Source organism: Rattus norvegicus, chromosome 6 (genome assembly GCF_036323735.1).
Source record: "Rattus norvegicus strain BN/NHsdMcwi chromosome 6, GRCr8, whole genome shotgun sequence".
In the NCBI taxonomy this organism is placed as follows: Eukaryota; Metazoa; Chordata; class Mammalia; order Rodentia; family Muridae; genus Rattus; species Rattus norvegicus.
Window position 1 is genome coordinate 146,894,203 of NC_086024.1, and position 13,238 is coordinate 146,907,440.

The 13,238-nt window shown below is 38.9% G+C and overlaps 1 pseudogene; it reads left to right on the plus strand.

Annotated features, from left to right (window-relative positions):
- The first annotated feature begins 8,802 nt into the window (after positions 1 to 8,802).
- On the plus strand, positions 8,803 to 11,156 carry Hsp90aa1-ps4 (heat shock protein 90 alpha family class A member 1, pseudogene 4; annotated as a pseudogene).
- The last annotated feature ends 2,082 nt before the right edge of the window (positions 11,157 to 13,238 follow it).

Consider the following 13,238-nt stretch of genomic DNA (forward strand, 5'->3'; position numbering starts at 1 on the left):
ATGAACCCACACACCTATGATCACTTGATTTTTGACAAAGGAGCCAAAACCATCCAATGGAAAAAAGATAGCATTTTCAGCAAATGGTGCTGGTTCAACTGGAGGGCAACATGTAGAAGAATGGAGATCGATCCATGCTTATCACCCTGTACAAAGCTTAAGTCCAAGTGGATCAAGGACCTCCACATCAAACCAGACACACTCAAACTAATAGAAGAAAAACTAGGGAAGCATCTGGAACACATGGGCACTGGAAAAAATTTCCTAAACAAAACACCAATGGCTTATGCTCTAAGATCAAGAATCGACAAATGGGATCTCATAAAACTACAAAGCTTCTGTAAGGCAAAGGACACGGTGGTTAGGACAAAACGGCAAGCAACAGATTGGGAAAAGATCTTTACCAATCCTACAACAGATAGAGGCCTTATATCCAAAATATACAAAGAACTCAAGAAGTTAGACCGCAGGGAAACAAATAACCCTATTAAAAAATGGGGTTCAGAGCTAAACAAAGAATTCACAGCTGAGGAATGCCGAATGGCAGAGAAACACCTAAAGAAATGTTCAACATCTTTAGTCATAAGCGAAATGCAAATCAAAACAACCCTGAGATTTCACCTCACACCAGTGAGAATGGCTAAGATCAAAAACTCAGGGGACAACAGATGCTGGCGAGGATGTGGAGGAAGAGGAACACTCCTCCATTGTTGGTGGGATTGCAAACTGGTACAACCATTCTGGAAATCAGTCTGGAGAATCCTCAGAAAATTGGACATTGAACTGCCTGAGGATCCAGCTATACCTCTCTTGGGCATATACCCAAAAGATGCCCCAACATATAAAAAAGACACGTGCTCCACTATGTTCATTGCAGCCTTATTTATAATAGCCAGAAGCTGGAAAGAACCCAGATGCCCTTCAACAGAGGAATGGATACAGAAAATGCGGTACATCTACACAATGGAATATTACTCAGCTATCAAAAACAACGACTTTATGAAATTCGTAGGCAAATGGTTGGAACTGGAAAATATCATCCTGAGTGAGCTAACCCAATCACAGAAAGACATACATGGTATGCACTCATTGATAAGTGGCTGTTAGCCCAACTGCTTGAATTACCCTAGATGCCTAGAGCAAATGAAACTCAAGACGGATGATCAAAATGTGAATGCTTCACTCCTTCTTTAAAAGGGGAACAAGAATACCCTTGGCAGGGAAGAGAGAGGCAAAGATTAAAACAGAGACTGAAGGAACACCCAATCAGAGTCTGCCCCACATGTGGCCCATACATATATAGCCACCCAATTAGACAAGATGGATGAAGCAAAGAAGTGCAGACCGACAGGAGCCGGATGTAGATCGCTCCTAAGAGACACAGCCAGAATACAGAAAATACAGAGGCGAATGCCAGCAGCAAACCACTGAACTGATTATAGGACCCCCGTTGAAGGAATCAGAGAAAGAACTGGAAGAGCTTGAAGGGGCTCGAGACTCCATATGTACAACAACGCCAAGCAACCAGAGCTTCCAGGGACTAAGCCCCTACCCAAAGACTATACATGGACTGACCCTGGACTCTGACCTCATAGGTAGCAATGCATATCCTAGTAAGAGCACCAGTGGAAGGGGAAGCCCTGGGTCCTGCTAAGACTGAACCCCCAGTGAACTAGACTGGTGGGGGGAGGGCGGCAATGGGGGGAGGGTTGGGAGGGGAACACCCATAAGGAAGGGGAGGGGGGAGGGGGATGTTTGCCCGGATACCGGGAAAGGGAATAACACTTGAAATGTATATAAGAAATACTCAAGTTAATAAAAAAAATATAGAAATAAACAAAAAAACTGCATGGTATTGGAACAGAGACAGACAGATAGACCAATGAACCAGAATTGAAGACCCAGAAATGAAACCACCCACCTATGGGCACTTGATTTTTGACAAAGGAGCCAAAACCATCAAATGGAAAAAGATAGCATTTTCAGCAAATGGTACTGGTTCAACTGGAGGGCAACATGTAGAAGAATGCAAATCGATCCATGGTTATCACCCTGTACAAAGCTTAAGTCCAAGTGGATCAAGGACCTCCACATCAGACCAGATACACTCAAACTAATAGAAGAAAAACGAGGGCAGCATCTGGAACACATGGGCACTGGAAAAAATTTCCTGAACAAAACACCAATGGCTTATGCTGTAAGATCAAGAATCGACAGATGGGATCGCATAAAACTGCAAAGCTTCTGTAAGGCAAAGAACACTGTTGTTAGGACAAAACGGCAACCAAGAGATTGGGAAAAGATCTTTACTAATCCTACTTCAGATAGAGGCCTTATATCCAAAATATACAAAAAACTCTAGAAGTTAGACCACAGGGAGACAAATAACCCTATTAAAAATGGGGTTCAGAGCTAACCAAAGAATTCACAGTTGAGGAATGCCGAATGGCTGAGAAACACCTAAAGAAATGTTCAACATCTTTAGTCATAAGGGAAATGCAAATCAAAACAACCCTGAGATTTCACCTCACACCAGTGAGAATGGCTAAGATCAAAAACTCAGGTGACAGCAAATGCTGGCGAGGATGCGGAGAAAAAGGAACACTCCTCCATTGTTGGTGGGATTGCAGACTGGTACAACCATTCTGAAAATCAGTCTGGAGGTTCCTCAGAAAATTGGACATTGAACTGCCTGAGGATCCAGCTATACTTCTCTTGGGCATATACTCAAAAGATGCCCCAACATATAAAAAAGACACATGCTCCACTATGTTCATCGCAGCCTTATTTATAATAGCTAGAAGCTGGAAAGAACCCAGATGCCCTTCAACAGAGGAATGGATACAGAAAATGTGGTACATCTACACAATGGAATATTACTCAGCTATCAAAAACAATGACTTTATGAAATTCATAGACAAATGGTTGGAACCGGAAAATATCATCCTGAGTGAGCTAACCCAATCACAGAAAGACACGCATGGTATGCACTCATTGATAAGTGGCTATTAGCCCAAATGCTTGAATTACCCTAGATGCATAGAACAAACGAAACTCAAGACGGATGATCAAAATGTGAATGCTTCACTCCTTCTTTAAAAGGGGAACAAGAATACCCTTGGCAGGGAATAGAGAGGCAAAGATTAAAACAGACACAGAAGGAACACCCTTTCAGAGACTGCCGCACATGTGGCCCATACATATACAGCCACCCAATTAGACAAGATGGATGAAGCAAAGAAGTGCAGGCCGACAGGAGCCGGATGTAGTTCTCTCCTGAGAGACACAGCCAGAATACAGAAAATACAGAGGTGAATGCCAGCAGCAAACCACTGAACTGAGAATAGGACCCCCGTTGAAGGAATCAGAGAAAGAACTTGAAAGCTTGAAGGGGCTCGAGACACCATATGAACAACAATGCCAAGCAACCAGAGCTTCCAGGGACTACCTAAAGACTATACATGGACTGACCCTGGATTCTGACCTCATAGGTAGCATTGAATATCCTAGTAAGAGCACCAGTGGAAGGGGAAGCCCTGGGTCCTGCTAGGACTGAACCCCCAGTGAACGTGATTGTTTGGGGGAGGGCGGCAATGGGGGGAGGATGGGGAGGGGAACACCCATAAAGAAGGGAAAGGGTAGGGGCTAGGGGGATGTTGGCCCGTAAACCGGTAAAGGGAATAACACTGGAAATGTAAATAAGAAATACTCAAGTTAATTAAAAAAAAAAAAGAAAAAGAAATACCCCTTCAAGGGATCATCTACAGTAATATAATAACTTTTCACTATGTCCTGCCCCAATAGAACTACAAGCTGAGCACCAGAATTTGTTTATGGACTTGGTAGACATTAAATATTTAAACCATAGAAAATAAATTTATACTCTCCAAAAAAATAAGACATACCAGTAATATATGGTAAAAAGACAGGTTGAAGGTTTGGGGATTTAGCTCAGTGATAGAGCGCTTGCCTAGCAAGCGCAAGGCTCTGGGTTCGGTCCCCAGCTCCGAAAAAAAAGAAAAAAAAAAGACAGGGTGAATATTAAACAGGGATATGGAATAAATTTTTAAATTTTAGCTTGCAAGAAGTTCCAGATAAACAGTACATACTTAGTACAGTTTAATAAATTCAACTCATGCTGTAAAATTATTTAAGAACATTTCAGGTTCAGATAATTCAAAGGCAAGTCCTTTCAATATGTTAAGAAATAAATAATGTTAATTTTCTGACCTTTTACAAAGCAAAACAAACAAACAAACAAAAAACCTACAAGATCATTATTTGAATCAGCCATAGCTATGCTTTTAGAAAATGACTTATAAGTGGATATTAGCCATAAAGTACAGGATACCCACACTACAGTACACAGACTTAAAGAAGCTAAATAACAAGGAGCACCTGAAGGAGGACACTTGAATCTCACTCAGAAGAAGAAATGAAATTTTCATCATAGTAGATAGAACAGGAAACTGGGTGGGAGAGGGGATAGTGTGAAAAGGGAGGAGATCAGACATAGGAAGAGCCAGGGAGAGGGGGTCAGGAGAGCTCAGTAAGTCTTATGAGAGAGTCAGAGGCAGGACTGAAGAATCCTGAGGAATATAAAGTGAATAAATTAATTAATGGGAAAAGAGAAAATGACCAGGACATAAGAAGAAAACTGTGCCCATTCTTTCTCATGAACCAAAGTGGAACAGTTTCAAGAATGAGCTGTAAGTTTGAAAAATTACATGATCATATTACTTTTATTTGAAAATTTGTTTGCTTGATATAGAAATTTTAAAATATAAACAGAAGAAAAGATAAAAAACTCAAGCAACAGCATGTTTGTGAAGATTTGGAGCAAGAACATTCCTCCATTGCTGGTGGGATTGCAAATTTCTACAACCACTTAAAAAATGAATGTGGCAGAGTTCTCTGTACCCAGATCCCGAAGGATCTCAGATTCTCAGAACAATCCTGAAAGCACAGATAAGACCCCCACTCCTGCTCACATTCCTGGCCCAAGTGGAACCCGACTAGAGTCCTCATAACACAAGAACCTAGGAGCAGTCAGGGAGAGGAACCTTCCACTTTCTGTGTGTGCCCAGAGCTAACCCTATGCCACAGGTCGATGTACTCAGATCTCCATGGGAGAAAGTTGGTCTCCAGGAGTGCTGACACAAAGGCTTACAGGAGGGTCAAGCCACTGTCAGAGACACCAAGACCAGCTAACAGCAGAGATTACCCAAATGACGAGAGGCAAAGGCAAGAACCTAAGCAACAGAAACCAAGGCCACTAGGCATGATCAGAACCTAGTTCCCTCACTACAGCAAGCCCTGGCTACCCCAACACATCGAAAAAGCAAGCTTTTGATTTAAAATGATAACTCATGGTGATGTTAGAGGACTTTAAGAAGGACATAAACAGTGCACTTAAAGAAATACAGGACAACAGAGGTAAACAAGTAGAAGCCCTAAAAGAGGAGACACAAAAACTCTTAAAGAATTAGAGGGAAACACAACCATACAGGTAAAGGAATTGAACATCCAGGATCTAAAAATGAAAATAGAAACAATAAAGAAATCACAAAGGCTCACCCAGAGCATGATAAATACAAAGCTGAATGCTAGCAGCAAACCGTTGAACTGAGAATGGTCCCCATTGGAGGAGTTAGAGAAAGGATTGAAGGAGCTGAAGGGGTTTACAACCCCATAAGAACAACAAAACCAACCAACCAGAACTCCCAGGGACTAAACCACCATCCAAAGAGTACACATGGACAGAACCATGGCTCCAGCTTCATATGTATCATAGGATGGCCTTGATGGGAACCAATGAAAGGAGAAGCCCTTGGTCCTGCCAAGGCTGGACACCCCCCCCAGTGTAGGGGAATGTCAGCACGGGAGTGGGGGGTGGTTGGGGAGGGGGAACACCCTCCTAGAAGAAGGGGGATGGGATGGGATAGGGGTATTATGGACAGGAAACCAGGAAAGGGAATAACATTTGAAATGAAAATAAGCAAATATGCAATAAAAAGAAGATACCAACTTTAAAAAATAAATAATAAAAGTGTTTGAATTTTTAAGACAAAAAAAAAAGAAGCAATGGTTGGGGGATCTGTCTTCAGGTAAGTTTGATATAGGTTCTGAAAGCAAAATCTTTCTGAAATCCTGAAGAAACCAGTTAAGAAGCATGCCGATCCAGACCTGACTATAAATCAATGTAGCCAATAGCCTAGTTAACACACTCAACTGTGGATATGGATAGTCTTAGCTTCCTGGACACCTGGCATGAGCCATGTGCAGCACTGATCCCAAGTTCAAGCCAGTAAGGTTTAGATCTACCTGCATAATAGAAGCGGCCCCATCAGGCAGCTCTAACCCCACTCAAGCACAGCCCAAGGACAGTGCTGATTTATCAGTAAATGGCCAGAGAGATACTCCACCTGAATGATAACTCAAAGGGAAGAAGCAAATATATTTTAAGACAACATATGTGCAAGTCAAGTTCAATCAGAATAGTAAAGGTGGTAATTAAAAAAATCTTAAAGTCTTTAATCAAGAGCAAAATATAGTGGTTAGTAATGTATTATATAAAAATGGTGTCTATATATGTTTATAGAGAGATATATTTCTGTAAACATATATCCCTGTATAAATATTTATATATACATTTAGATATATGTATTTGTGAATATATATTCACGCACAACATTGAAACACCTAAATATATAAGGCAAACTTTGACAGATATAGAAAGAAAAATAGATAGCAAAGAAAAAAAAGTAGGAAATGTCAGCACTTTACCTAACTATAATGATTGCTTATCTAAATAAAAATAATAAAATATTTGCCATTATTCAGTAATACCATACAGCTCCTGAGCAAGACTTGTGCAAAATTCTCCTTCCTCACTATGGCTGAATACTGATCCTTAAGTGTAGGAAACATCTGGGACAGAATATGTGCAAGGTTACAAAGCAAATCTTAACACAAATAAGAAGACAAATCATTTCAAATATTTTTCCTACAGCAATTAAGTAAAATTAGAAGTCAATAATACAAAGACATGGGAGCATTCAAAAATGCATAAAAATTAAGCAAACAATCATACAACTAATCCTGATACCTGTCTGTGTTAACTGGACAGAAACTAGGAGTTGGGCCTGTGGAGGGATTGTCTTAATTATGTTAGTAGATGTGGAAACACCCATCTCCATTGTGGGTGAGATTATTCCCTAAGCTGAAATCCTGGACTCATGGGATACACAAAGCAAACTGTGTACTGCATTGTTGCTCTCTGTTTCCTGATCATGGATGTTATGTGTCCAGCTTCTGCTGCTGTGGCTTCCCCACCATAATGGATTAAAATCTTCAACAGGGAACCAAGATAAACTATTTCACCCTCAAATTTATTTTGCCAGAGTATTTTATTACAGAAATAACAAGTCAACTAAGATATTATGCAATAGGATATCAAAATACAATTAAAAATCTCAAGGCAAATAAACTGAAAGCAGATGTATCAAGACTTATGAGGAGAGGAACATCAGTGCTAAAGGGAAGTCCACAACCATAAATGCCTACATCATAAAAGCAAGGATCATAAATATAAGCCCTGAACTTTTATTTCAAGGAAATAGTTAAATTAGAAATTACATAAATTTAGCAAGACAAAAATTAGGAGTAAAGAAAGATGTGAAGTAGAGAAACAACAGTAAAGAAAACAACAGTAAAGAAAACAACAGTAAAATTTGACTAAATTTTAAAGTTTTAAATATTAAACTTAAAATTTTGATTTATGAGATTAAAGATAGCAACTAATCCTTAGCCCAAAAAGACTCCCCCAAACATCAGTTTATGATATCAGAAAGGAGACATAACATCTTGTTTCATATTATTGTTCTATTCTACTAATACCAAATTGAGAAGAAGTAGAAAACAAACTATTCATTGAAGTGCATATCTATGACCAAGTAGGATTTATCTGTGGGATGCTCATACGGCTCATTAAACAGTCATTCTTACAAAATGTAAGATGTAAAAAAAATCAATAGTTGTAAAGAAGAAATGTAAGATTTAAAGAACTGACAGCACCCATGGGAAAAATCCTTAATAAATAAGATGAAAAATATTGTTATCTCCATCAATAATGAGAATTTTAGATGAGTCAACAGCTAATATTGTAATCCTTGTTGAAAGCAGAAGATATTGCTTCTAAGATGAGAACAAAGCAAGAGTGTTTTCCCTTACTGTTTAATTTGCTGTAAATCCAAGACAAAGCAATTAAGAAAAAAGAAAGAAATCAAAGACACCAGTATAAGAAACTCAATTATCTTGGTGGCATATGGAGTTTTTTCACAAAGAAAAATGATTTGGGGTTTTTGGACTCCACCAAAAGTTAAGTAGTAAACTGACTCAGTAAATTTACAGGATATAAAGTCCACATACAAATATCTGCCCATGTCTATATAGTAAAAATGATTTATCAAAAACTAAGAAATGATTCTTATTAAAAGTACAATACTTCCCCAGCTCCGAAAAAAAGAACCAAAAAAAAAAAAAGTACAATACTTACAAGTAAATTTGACCAAGAAAGTCCAAGACATTTATTACAAAAAAAACTATAAAGTATTGATAAGAGACACTTTAAGGAAACCACAAATAGAAGGGCATTTGTTATTCATGGACCAGTATATTCCAAAGCAATTTTCAAATTCCTGATTACATTTATGAAATTTATATTTACATTTATAAAATGCAAAATTATATTACTTAAAAGGACTAAAAATAGAAAATAGAAAATTAGATATGAGTTGCTTCAGTGTCCCGGTGCAGTTAGTCACGTTTCTTGCCTGCTCATTCAGCCAAGCTGCCTGAGGAAACCCAGACTCAAGACCAACCAATGGAGGAAGAGGAGGTCGAGACCTTTGCCTTTCAGGCAGAAATTGCCCAGTTAATGTCCTTGATCATCAACACTTTCTACTCGAACAAAGAGATCTTTCTGAGGGAGCTCATTTCCAATTCCTCAGATGCTCTGGATAAGATCAGGTATGAGAGCTTGACAGACCCTACTAAACTGGACTTGGGGACAGAGCTGCATATTAATCTTATTCCCAACAAACAAGACCAAACCCTCACTATTGTGGATACTGGCACTGGAATAATCAAGGCTGATTTGATCAATAAGCTTGGCACTATTGCCAAGTCAGGCACCATAGCCTTCATGGAGGCTTTGCAAGCTGTTACAGATATCTCTATGATTGGCCAGTTTGGTGTTGGTTTTTACTCTGTGTATTTGGTTGCTGAGAAAGTGACTGTCCTCACGAAGCGTAATGATGATGAGCAGTACGCCTGGGAGTCCTCACCTGGGGGATCTTTCATAGTGAGGACTGACACAGGTGAACCAATCAGTCATGGAACAAAGGTTATCTTTCATCTGAAAGACCAAACTGAGTATTTGGAGGAAAGGAGAAACAAAGAAATTGTGAAGAAACATTCTCAGTTTATTGGCTATCCCATTACTCTCTTTGTGGAGAAGGAACATGACAAGGAAGTCAGTGATGATGAGGCTGAAGAAAAGGAAGAAAAAGAGGAAGAAAAAGAAAAAGGAGAAAAGGAGTCTGATGACAAACCTGAAATAGAAGATGTTGGTTCTGATGAAGAAGAAAAAGAGAAGGATGGTGACAAGAAGAAAAGGAAGAAGTAAAAGGAAAAGTACATTGATCAAGAAGAACTCAACAAAACAAAGCTGATTTGTACCAGAAATCCTGATGACATTGTGAATGAAGAATACGGAGAGTTCTACAAGAGCTTAACCAACGATTGGGAAGAACATTTGGCAGTAAAGCATTTTTCTGTTGAAGGACAATTAGAATTCCGGGCTTTTCTTTTTGTCCCAACACGCACTTCTTTTGATCTGTTTGAAAACAGAAAGAAAAAACATCAAGTTGTATGTTTGCAGAGGTTTTATCATGGATAACTGTGAGGAGTTAATTCCTAAGTATCTGAATTTCATCAGAGAGGTGGTGGATTCTGAGGATCTCCCTCTAAATATTTCCCATGAAATGCTACAGCAAAGCAAAATTCTGAAAGTTATCAGAGAGAATTTGGTCAAGAAATGCTTAGAACTATTTTCTGAACTGGCTGAAGATAAAGAGAACTACAAAAAGTTTTATGGGCTGGTCTCAAAAAAATATAAAGCTTGGAATTCATGAAGAAGAATTGGAATTCAAAATCAGAAGAAGCTTTCAGAGCTGGTCAGATACTGCACATCTGCTTCTGGGGATAAGATGGTTTCTCTGAAGGACTACTGCACCAGAATGAAGGAAAACCAGAAGCACATCTATTTTATCACAGGTGAGACCAAGGACGAGGTTGCTAACACAGCCTTTTTGGAATGTCTCTGAAAGCATGGCTTAGAAGTAATCTATATGATTGAGCCCATTAATGAGTATTCTGTACAACCGCTGAAGAAATTTGAGGGCAAGACCTTGGTGTCAGTTACCAAAGAAGGACTGGAACTTCCAGAAGATGAAGAGGAAAAGAAGAAACAGGAAGAGAAAAAGACAAAATTTGAGAACCTCTGCAAAATTATGAAAGATATTTTGGAGGAAAAGGTTGAAAAGGTGGTTGTGTCAAACAGATTGGTGACATCCCCATGCTGTATCGTCACAAGCACATATGGGTGGACAGCAAACATGGAGAGAATCACTAAAACTCAAGCCCTCAGAGACAACTCAACAATGGGTTTCATGGCAGCAAAGAAACACCTGGAGATAAACCCTGATCACTCCATTATTGAAACCTTAAGGCAAAAGGCAGAGGCTGACAAGAATGACAAGTCTGAAAAATCTAGTCATCTTGCTGTACGAAACTGCACTCCTGTCTTCCAGCTTCAGTCTGGAAGATCCCCAGACCCATGCTAGCAGGATCTACAGGATGATCAAGCTTGGTCTAGGTACTGATGAGGTTGACCCTACTGTGAATGATACCAGTGCTGCTGTAACTGAAGAAATGCCACCCCTGGAAGGAGATGATGACACATCACGCATGGAAGAAGTAGACTAGGCTACACCAGAACTATGTGTTTGATGCTTACCTTCATTCCTTATGATAATATATTTCCCATGATTTTTGTTTATTTTTAACATTTAAAACATCTGTGTGGCATGAAAACTAAGGGGAAGATAAAAATTTCTACATTTGTTACTATAGGTTTGACTCAAGTGGTTGATAGAATGTTTGTTGTAAGACGTAATGTAACCTACTGTTAATGTTAACTATGTGGTCTGAAGTGTTTAGCTGTTGAGCTGGATTAAGAAGCCTTAAGTTTCATCTTAAATTTTTTTTCATTCCCTGTAGTTAATTCTGCATGTACTAGTCTTAGAAGTAAACGCAAGTTAAAACAACTCGACAGAGGAATTCCCCCAAGTGGCTTGTTTTTCAAAGTACAGAGAACAAAACCTTAGGTTCCCCTAGGTCTTTTAACTCAGCAAGGCTTGTGAATATGGAAATAACAGTGCCCAATAGCATTCTGCTTTAAAAGTAAATACAGATGAGATAAAAAGAAAAAAGAAAATTAGATATGAAATATAGAAGTGTTCACATCAGAACTTCTTATCTAAAAACAAATTTCAATGCTAACTATATTAAAAAAAACATATGGACCAATGAATTAGAATTGAAGACCTAGAAGTAAAATTATGTATGCATATATAATCAAACGTTTTTGGGTGGGGTGTCAATATCAAAAATACACAAAGAAAATGAAATACCCTCTTCAAGAAATCACACAAAGAAAATTTTATGCCCACATATTTATGCCACACCTTAATTACAACTGACCATCTACAAAACCCAACTTAAAATGGAATGGACACAAATATTAAATGTGAACCGAAAAAAAAACCCCATGGGAATATGCTCTGTTGGCTCATGTAATGATTTCTTAAATATGTTCTAATACAGAGACAAAAAAGTAAAACAGATAACATCAGCTCTGGAATGACCTGGCCCACAGCCTTGGCAGCACCATTGGATATAGGGATGATGCTCTGAACAGCCTAATGGCCATCATGCCACAGTTTTACAGAGGGGTCATCTACAGTCTTCTGAGTGGCATTGATGGTGTGGACTGTGGTCATGAGTGCCTCCATGATGCAAAAGTTGTCATGAATGACCTTGGCCAGGTTGTCTAAACAGTTGGTGGTACAGGAAGCATTGCTGACAATCTTGAGCGAGTTGTCATAGTTCTTGTGGTTCACACCCATCACAAATATGGGGGTATCAGGAGAAGAGGTGGAGATGATAACCCTTTTGACCACACCCTTCAAGTGAGCCCAGCCCTCTCCGTGGTGGTGAAGATGCCTGTAGACTCCACAGCTCACTCAGAACTAGCATCACTGCCATTTGATATTAGAGGAATCTCACTCCTGGAAGATGGTTATGGGCTTTCCATTGATAACAAACTTCCCATTCTCAGCCTTGACTATACCATTGAACTTTCCATGGGTAGAGTCATACTGGAACATGTAGATCATGTAGTTGATGTCAATGAATGGGTCACAATTTCCACTTTGTTAGATGAGATGGCAGCCCTGGTAACCAGGTGCCTAATATGGCCAAATCTGTTCACTCCAGTCTTTACTGTCATGTCAAAGGAACAAGACTAGCACTGCAGGAAAAAGATGTGACTGTCTCTAGAATACAGAGGAGCAGAGAGGTGCAAATAATCTTTTAAGGAAGAAATACTAACCAATCACAAGCTCAGTGTAAAGATGATCAGTGTCAGGACTCACCAGGATGATTATGGTTCACATTTATTTAGAATTACTTCCCCTAGCTCTAATTTTTAGAAGACTTTGTGAAGTATTTCTAATAATCTACTGAATGTTTGGCAGAATTAAGCCATTCAGCCATCTGGTTTTGGCCTTTTCTCTGTTGGAAGATTTTTAATTATTGTCAACTCTGTTAGTAATTCATTTACACATTCTGTTTCTTCCTGACTCAATCTTGGTTCATTATTATTCTCTAGAGTTTATTAATTTCTTCTAGGTTATTAAATTTATTTATATGTAAGGATAATATTTCTGTATGATGTTTTTAATTTCTGGTATGTCTTTAAAATATCTCCACATTTGTTTCTGATTTTATTTGAGTTCTCTCTCTCTCTCTCTCTCTCTCTCTCTCTCTCTCTCTCTCTCTCTCTCTCTCTCTCTCTCCATGTGTCATGTGTTTGTAAATTTTTGCAAAGGACT